The following is a 9526-nucleotide window of genomic DNA, read 5'->3' as shown; positions in this document are numbered from 1 at the left end:
TGTGTGCTGTGTACTGTACTGTGCTGTGTACTGTGTGCTGTGTGCTGTGTGCTGTGTGCTGTGTGCTGTGTGCTGTGTGCTGTGTGCTGTGTACTGTGCTGTGTGCTGTGTACTGTGTGCTGTGTGCTGTGTGCTGTGTGCTGTGTGCTGTGTGCTGTGTGCTGTGTGCTGTGTACTGTGTGCTGTGTACTGTGCTGTGTGCTGTGTACTGTGTGCTGTGTGCTGTGTGCTGTGTGCTGTGTGCTGTGTGCTGTGTGCTGTGTGCTGTGTGCTGTGTGCTGTGTGCTGTGTACTGTGCTGTGTGCTGTGTACTGTGTGCTGTGTGCTGTGTGCTGTGTGCTGTGTGCTGTGTACTGTGTGCTGTGTACTGTGCTGTGTGCTGTGTGCTGTGTGCTGTGTGCTGTGTGCTGTGTGCTGTGTGCTGTGTGCTGTGTGCTGTGTACTGTGTGCTGTGTACTGTGCTGTGTGCTGTGTGCTGTGTGCTGTGTACTGTGTGCTGTGTGCTGTGTGCTGTGTGCTGTGTGCTGTGTGCTGTGTGCTGTGTGCTGTGTACTGTGTGCTGTGTGCTGTGTGCTGTGTGCTGTGTGCTGTGTGCTGTGTGCTGTGTGCTGTGTGCTGTGTGCTGTGTGCTGTGTGCTGTGTGCTGTGTGCTGTGTGCTGTGTGCTGTGTGCTGTGTGCTGTGTGCTGTGTACTGTACTGTGCTGTGTACTGTGTGCTGTGTACTGTGTGCTGTGTGCTGTGTACTGTACTGTACTGTGCTGTGTGCTGTGTACTGTGTGCTGTGTGCTGTGTGCTGTGTACTGTACTGTGCTGTGTACTGTGTGCTGTGTACTGTGTGCTGTGTACTGTGTGCTGTGTACTGTACTGTGCTGTGTACTGTGTGCTGTGTGCTGTGTGCTGTGTACTGTACTGTGCTGTGTACTGTGTGCTGTGTACTGTGTGCTGTGTACTGTGTGCTGTGTGCTGTGTACTGTGTGCTGTGTGCTGTGTACTGTGTGCTGTGTGCTGTGTGCTGTGTGCTGTGTACTGTGCTGTGTGCTGTGTGCTGTGTGCTGTGTGCTGTGTGCTGTGTGCTGTGTGCTGTGTGCTGTGTGCTGTGTGCTGTGTGCTGTGTGCTGTGTACTGTGCTGTGTGCTGTGTGCTGTGTGCTGTGTGCTGTGTGCTGTGTGCTGTGTGCTGTGTGCTGTGTGCTGTGTACTGTGTGCTGTGTGCTGTGTACTGTGTGCTGTGTGCTGTGTGCTGTGTGCTGTGTACTGTGCTGTGTGCTGTGTGCTGTGTGCTGTGTGCTGTGTGCTGTGTGCTGTGTACTGTGTACTGTGTGCTGTGTACTGTGTGCTGTGTGCTGTGTGCTGTGTGCTGTGTGCTGTGTGCTGTGTGCTGTGTGCTGTGTGCTGTACTGTGCTGTGTACTGTGTGCTGTACTGTGCTGTGTGCTGTGTGCTGTACTGTGCTGTGTGCTGTGTACTGTACTGTGCTGTGTACTGTGTGCTGTGTACTGTGTGCTGTGTGCTGTGTGCTGTGTGCTGTGTGCTGTGTTGTGTGCTGTACTGCGCTCTGCTGTGCTGTGTGCTGTGTGCTGTGTACTGTACTGTGCTGTGTACTGTGTGCTGTGTACTGTGTGCTGTGTACTGTGTGCTGTGTGCTGTGTGCTGTGTGCTGTGTGCTGTGTGCTGTGTGCTGTGTACTGTACTGTGCTGTGTACTGTGTGCTGTGTACTGTGTGCTGTGTGCTGTGTACTGTGTGCTGTGTGCTGTGTACTGTGTGCTGTGTGCTGTGTACTGTGTGCTGTGTGCTGTGTACTGTGTACTGTGTGCTGTGTACTGTGTGCTGTGTGCTGTGTGCTGTGTGCTGTGTGCTGTGTGCTGTGTGCTGTGTACTGTACTGTGCTGTGTACTGTGTGCTGTGTACTGTGTGCTGTGTGCTGTGTACTGTGTACTGTGTGCTGTGTACTGTGTGCTGTGTACTGTGTGCTGTGTGCTGTGTGCTGTGTGCTGTGTGCTGTGTACTGTACTGTGCTGTGTACTGTGTGCTGTGTACTGTGTGCTGTGTGCTGTGTGCTGTACTGCGCTCTGCTGTGTTGTGTGCTGTACTGCGCTCTGCTGTGCTGTGTGCTCCGTGCCATTTTAAGCTCCCAAAGTTTCACGAAAATCTAGGAGTGAGACTTTAGTGTCATCACATGCACGAGCGCCACACATGCACGCGCGCTGCGTGGCCGCACGCGCGGAAATGTTCGGTTTTTCGCGGTTATTCTCCTTTTATTTCCGGTTTATATTACTTTAAGTCGGTTAATTCGGTACAAAAGAATGTACTCCATGAAGTGTAGATGTGTGGCAAAAAGGAAACGTCGCGGGGGGGGGGGGGCTTATTTCATTTTTGAATTTTGTTATCAATTATCATCAACTTCAGTTTCAAAGTGCTTTATTTATAAAGCAGCTTAAGTAAGTTCTCACTATAAACCCCTTTGTTTCAGAGGACATATAGACACTAATAACAAATATAATGCAGCTGAGAAACTTTGGTCAACTTCATTATGTACTTGCATAATACATGGTCTTTTGGTCGCAAAAAACTAGTCTACTTTGGATCTGATGGATAGGGTTCTGTGCAGACTGCAGTCCATTTGGAAACACTTGGACCCTACCTGGTCGTAGTGTTGTCTGGTTGCTCCTGACATTATCATAATGGCAGCATCTAAATCCTTTGATCTCTGATGACCGCAACATTCTCTGTGTCCTCCTTTTCAATGCCTTCGGTTTTGGTCAAACTCTCCCCCAACTTGGAAGCAACAGGAAGTTGTTTGTTTATAATTATTCACAACAAATCTTTGGATTTGATGATAACTGCCCGTGGTCGCTAGTTTGAGTCGTCTAAACACTTTCTGTGTCTTTTTCCTCGGTAGCTTTCACTGTTTAAAAATACTTGCTTAAATCGGCACACTTCGCAGCTTTTGCACAGATAGCTCTTGTATCCTCTCATTATGTTTTTGAGCTCCTGATTATTTTCTTTCCCCAAATTTGACTTGTAAACAAGCCAGTGAATGAAATCACATGTAGGCTGGTGGGCGTGATGGAATACAAGAACGCCTCGTCCCAAAACGTGCTCGCCCCGGGTATATCCGGCGGGCTCGGTCGGCGAAAAAAATGGGGGTGAGTGTGTTTTGGGGCTGCGTTTCTCGTCAATGCGAGAGTGTTTTAGGACGACAGTTCAACCGTCGTCCTAAAACACCCTCAACCCGGGTCTAATCCGGCGGCCACGGTCTGCGAAAAAAATGGGGCAGTGTGTTTTAGGACGAGCGTTCCGTTTTCCACCCGGTTCTTTTTTTTTTGCTGTGAGAGGGGGAAAAGCGTGTGAAATGGCAAGTGAGGCGTGAGAAGAGGTCAAATTGCATGACTCTCACTCTCAAAGCGTGAGACTTGGCAGCTCTGTAGGCAGCTATCACGAACACCATCTTGAAAATTACGCCCTTCCAGAAGTTACATTTTCCTATATATTTTTTTATTTATTTAGTATGCTCAAGACATAAGAGACATAAGTAAGTCCTTTAAACCGTCATGCATATTTTTGACGTGATAGTAGGCTGACCTTGTGATTGTGTTAAAGGGATAGTTCACCCCCCAAAAGACTTATTCTCTATCAATTACACACCCTATGAAGCCTTGAATTCATGTAGATTTTTTTGTTTTTGTCGCATTCCTAAGACAATAATTTGATGACCGGTGGGAAGATGCTAATGTCTCCGGTAGGAGACTCAAAGTTGACACTTAGAGTCTCCTACCGGAGCCGCCGCCGGTCATCAAATTATTGGCTTAGAAATGAGACAAAAACAAAGAAATCTACATGAATTCAAGTCTCTATGGGGGTGTGTAATCGATAGAAAATAAGTCATTTTGGGGTGAACTATCCCTTTAATATGGCTGTTTAAAGTCCATGACTACACCAAGGTTTTAGACTTTGCTTGGCTGGTGGTTTTTAACGTTATCGATTGAAACTGGACGTTTTAATCTACAGCAGGGGTTTTCAATGTTTCTCAGGCCAAGGACCCCTTAGCTGAGAGAGAGAGAGAGAGAGAGAGATGAAGCGGGGACCCCCCACACTACATGTTGTATACAATTGTGTTGCAGATTGTTTCATAGATTTCCATAGATAGCTTCATAGACTAACCGGACTGTCATCAGTGTTGTGTCAAGTCATGTTTTTGTTTGTAATATCTTCTTTTATAATATTTTCAGACATTTAACCACTTAAACCCTCAATACTTAGTAAACATGACCTTTAGCGCTGTACTTGGTCCGCTCTTTTCCCCCTCTACGCCAAACCTCTTCGCCGAAAACAGCTCAAACAGCTCAAACAGCTAGAACAGCTAAAACAGCTAAAACAGGTAAAACAGCTAAAACGGCTAAAACAGCTAAAACAGCAGCTCAAACAGCTCAAACAGCTCAAACAGCTAGAACAGCTAGAACAGGTAAAACAGCTAAAACAGCAGCTCAAACAGCTCAAACAGCTCAAACAGCTAGAACAGCTAGAACAGGTAAAACAGCTAAAACAGCAGCTCAAACAGCTCAAACAGCTAGAACAGCTAGAACAAGTAAAACAGCTAAAACAGCAGCTCAAACAGCTCAAACAGCTCAAACAGCTAGAACAGCTAGAACAGGTAAAACAGCTAAAACAGCAGCTCAAACAGCTCAAACAGCTCAAACAGCTACTGTAGCTGTTTTCGGTGAATGTTCCCTCTAGAATAGGGTTGCGTTGGCAGGGTCCTAATTGAGCTGGTAATGAATGTGTTAAGTATTATGTCTCCCTCTCTTTTTTATAATTGTTTTTATTTGTATTTATTTTTTACAGATATATTGAACCAATGTAAAATGAACAGGAGCATTTGACTGAATACATTGGATCCATTGGAACACATGTTATTTTTCCCATTTGGACCTGAATAGAGTATAGAACCGCATGGTTTCCTCCTCCATTGGTGTATGTATGAATGGGTGAATGTGATCTATGTAAAGCGCTTTGGATAAAAGCGCTTTACAAATGCACCATTTACATTTTTTTTATTTAGCTTTGTTTACGTGATCCAACCCCAGCCAGGGCACAGGTTGATTGTAGTAACTGTACATAGGCTGTACTGTAGTAAAGTCCTTCAGGTTGATGTGGTACACATCCTCAGTGATGTACTTAGGAGGACACCAGCCGATCACAATTACAAACTTGAACTTCTCAAACTCCTTCTCTTGGACGTCCAACGTGGTCTGAATCCTCTTCATCACCTCGCGGAACGACTCACCCTGTCTGATCCTGAGCAGGAAGGGGACTCCAAAGGAGTGGTAGCGTTCCTTGTGGAAGTGAGCGACGGGAATCAACATCTCGTTGTCCTTGTCCAGGTCTACCTGATCTACTGGAATCTCCTCTATTCTGAAGGTGCGATAGCAATGATAGTAATGATCCTTAAGCTGTGAACTATCTAGCAGTTCATCCTCCTGGTGCAATTTTGTGATTTTAGGATTACATGAATCTAACTCCAACAGTCTGAGTTTCTCAGAGCCTTTGTCCGAGAGATCGACTGACTTTTTACACTCCAGCAGGTCCCGCACACAGCCGTTTTTGTGTGGGTAGAGGGTGATCTCCTCCTCTTTGAACTGGCTGTTGAGCCATATGGTCTTGAAACTCCTCCTGTTCTCAAAGCCTGTGATCTCGACCTTCAACCGTTGGTAGTAGAGCTTCGTTGGCTGTCGTGGCTTGAAGAACTGTTGTTGCAGCATTGCTTCCAGCGTTCCCTCAGGTTCATATTTGATGGGGCGGTAACCGTCACTACAGAGTGTGAATAACTGTAGCATCATGCCGTCCGTGTTCATTATCTGAGCCACTGTCTTCACCACCTGCATTTGTTTCATGCGGTTTGAGAGTGTGACCACGGAGCCGGGGTCACTGGGGTCTCTGGGGTTGGGGGTCTTCTCACAGAAGATGACCTCCACTCGGTTGTACACGTCCTGGAAGTAGTCCTTAGCCGTGGGCAGCGCACTGCTGTTATTCTCTGGGTCGTCCTTCTGGAAGACAATAATGACCACGCCATCGCTTACATTATCCACAGCCGTGTCGAGAGAAACGTCAAAGTTCTGTATCTGCCTCGTTAGGTTGGGCTTCACTTCCTCATAGATGAGGAGGCTTGTCCCCGGCTGACACCCTGCTCTCTCACACATGAGTGGGAACAGGTCTAAAATTTTGCAGGATTTAGGTGTGAAGATATGTCCACAATAATGTAAGCTGATGGTTTGGGGATCATACATCTTCAGTAACAACATGAAGTCACGTGTTTTGTCAAACTTGGGTAACGTGACCCCACTGGCGGAAATCTCTGGATCCACCGTCTCCAGAAATATTGTCCAGTGGTTCTCATGACATGGTGTCCTGTTGTAGCAACAATAATTATTATCACGGTTACTCAATGAGTCCATGGACCTGTTGAAGTCATCTTCGCCCAGCAGGGAAGGACGTTTGGTTTGGTTCGTCCTTTTCTTCATGGACCACAGTCTCATCTGGTCCTGTGAGAAACCCATCCTCTGGGAAAGTAACTTGATAAACTCCTGCAGCTTGGCGCTCTTCAGCACCTTGAACACCCTGTAGTCCACCTTCCACTCGTCATACATGTCATGACCCTGGTGACCATGGAACTGGTCCTCTGTCACTATATTGACCAGTATGTAGAGATGCGCTTCCAGCAAATCCTTTCTTCTCTGCTCCTCTACCCTCATCTCCTCCATGCAGACGTTCCACCAGCTGCCGAGCGATGTCCGAGTAGGAGAACCTCACTGAGCTTGGACTCAGGGAAGTGCAGTGGCAAACGGAAATGGAGCACAAACTGCCTAATGGAGAACCAGTTGAGCTGGTTGGTGAGCCGTTCTAAATATAATAATGTGTGGTGTAGCGTGGCGTCACCACTCACCAGCCATGTCCAAATATGGTCTCTACACCATTGGTGTCACCATATGACACCTTTCTGGCACCATACTACGGAAATGAACACCGCACTATTGCAAGAGGTATAAGTGTGAGTGGTGACGAGGTTGCTAGCGGAGGTAAACTACATGTAGGCCAAAGGGACACCTCCACTCTGTCTGAGAGATGAGGTAAACTACATGTAGGCCAAAGGAACGCCTCCACTCTGTCTGAGAGATGAGGTAAACTACATGTAGGCCAAAGGAACACCTCCACTCTGTCTGAGAGATGAGGTAAACTACATGAAGGCCAAAGGGACACCTCCACTCTGTCTGAGAGATGAGGTAAACTACATGTAGGCCAAAGGAACGCCTCCACTCTGTCTGAGAGATGAGGTAAACTACATGTAGGCCAAAGGAACACCTCCACTCTGTCTGAGAGATGAGGTAAACTACATGAAGGCCAAAGGGACACCTCCACTCTGTCTGAGAGATGAGGTAAACTACATGAAGGCCAAAGGGACACCTCCACTCTGTCTGAGAGATGAGGTAAACTACATGAAGGCCAAAGGAACACCTCCACTCTGTCTGAGAGATGAGGTAAACTACATGAAGGCCAAAGGAACACCTCCACTCTGTCTGAGAGATGAGGTAAACTACATGAAGGCCAAAGGAACACCTCCACTCTGTCTGAGAGATGAGGTAAACTACATGAAGGCCAAAGGAACACCTCCACTCTGTCTGAGAGATGAGGTAAACTACATGAAGGCCATGTATGTATGAAGGCCATAGGCCTGAAAGGAACACCTCCACTCTTGCTGAGAGATGCCGATGCTCTGAATATCACACACATGTTTCCTCTCTGTAGACTTGGGCATTTTCCCGCAAGACCTGAAAAGGGCCAAAGTCATTACCCTTTTTCTTTTTTTTCCCTATAATTTTTATCCCTCGATTTTGTAACCCTTTTTTCAACCGGTGCCAATTTTCTAAGTGATCCTGTGCACTACACTCCCCCCACCAGCCTAGGGAGGCCAGGGCCGAGCTCATGCCCCCTTCAATGCATGAGAGCCAACTGACCTTCTTGTCACCTGACAGGGGAGAGTTTCCCCGGTAGGACGTAACGCGTGGAAGGAACACGTTAATCCAACCAGTTCCTTTCCCCTCCATCAGGGGCTCCGGCTGACCAGGGGGAGGCAGTATAGAGACCAGGATTACTGCATGTTTATGTGAGGGTATTAACTACCTTAGGAGACACGGGGAGAACATGCAAACTCCACACAGAGTAGGCCCTTTCACCAACCTAGGGTATGGGCACTGATGACGCGGAGGAGAAGACACACCCCCAGCGCCCACGGCGCCCCCCAGGACCTTCTAGCTGTGAGGCGACAGCGCTACCGACTGCGCCACCGTGCCCCTCAAAGTCATTACCCTTTACAACGCCTCTCCTACAGGATGTCCGGGACCTCTAGGGGGTCCTCAGAGTTACTCCAGGGTTGGCCTGTGCCTGAACTGTATTTATTTACATTAACCACTTAAGCCTAGCATACTGTACCTATTTTGAGGAGAACAATAGCCACAAAAAAAAAAGAATAATGATCGAGGCTTTAGAAAATCCTACTCTACTTGATTTTATTTTGAACTGATAAGATACTTGACAGTAGCCTGGTAAACCCCCTCCCTCCGGAAATCTCATTTGCATTTGATTTCAGGGAGGTCTGGGATTGCGTAGGGAGTAAGGCTGCCCGAACACTGCGTGTCCGAACCAATCAGCGGCTGCTAGGGGCGGGATCATCCAATCACCTGCCTAGTAGCTTGAAAAAAAGAAAAACCGTCTGTCATCGATTCTGCGACCGGAGTCTCAGATGGGAAGTAGGCTGTGAAACAAATGTGTGTCGCAAGCTTCTTCCATTTGACGGTGTCAGGTTAACTTGACAGGTGCTCCTGCCAAAATACTTGTCTGGGAGAGAACAAAGAGTGGATGTCTTGTTGGCGGCTTGTTCATGTGATGTATTTTAATATGCAGATGACTCTGCGTTACTCGTGTCTCACACGGATCGAGCGTCTCTGGAGAACCGCCTGAGCGTGTAGATGTCGAGTAGTTGTGCATTATGCCCATACGGACATAATGTATGGGCTACTATGGAGATGGATATGTTGCATAATTCGTGAGCAAATAGATTTGAATTGAGCACTCGTAATATGCGATCCGAACAGTTTTAGGTTGGAATTTGCAATCTGTAATCCGTCATCCACACACACACGTATTCACACAAAGGAAAACAACTAATTTGAGGGCATAGAAAAAATGCACACACACACGAGTAAATCACAGTTGCACACTTGTAATCCAGCATTATACATGTATTTTTTCTTTTTACTTGAGCCCATTTTCCAGTACAATCGCAAATAAGTCAACTTCAAATTGCTGATTTACAACCTCTCAAATCAGTCTTTTGCAACAGCACAAATCTGCACATCATGCGTCACAAATTCCTAAAACTATTGCGCACGGATATTGCGCGATATGACTGTTGCAAAATATGCGAGAGCTTGTAAAGTTGATTTGAGCGCTCGTACAGTGAGATCTACACACG

The 9526-nt window shown here is 47.1% G+C and overlaps 1 pseudogene across 1 annotated transcript; it reads right to left on the bottom strand.

The window, feature by feature from the left end:
* Window positions 1-5051: 5051 nt before the first annotated feature.
* LOC308090975 (ubiquitin carboxyl-terminal hydrolase 7-like) lies at window positions 5052-9039 on the bottom strand (annotated as a pseudogene). Its single transcript has 3 exons — window positions 8971-9039; window positions 6941-7005; window positions 5052-6811 (listed from the first exon to the last, which is right to left on the bottom strand). The product of its transcript is annotated as a ubiquitin carboxyl-terminal hydrolase 7-like (transcript).
* Window positions 9040-9526: the final 487 nt, after the last annotated feature.

The sequence above is a fragment of the Gymnoscopelus braueri genome (assembly GCF_963280865.1).
Source record: "Gymnoscopelus braueri genome assembly, chromosome: 8".
Classification (NCBI taxonomy): domain Eukaryota; kingdom Metazoa; phylum Chordata; class Actinopteri; order Myctophiformes; family Myctophidae; genus Gymnoscopelus; species Gymnoscopelus braueri.
This window is presented reverse-complemented; position numbering and strand designations above follow the sequence as displayed.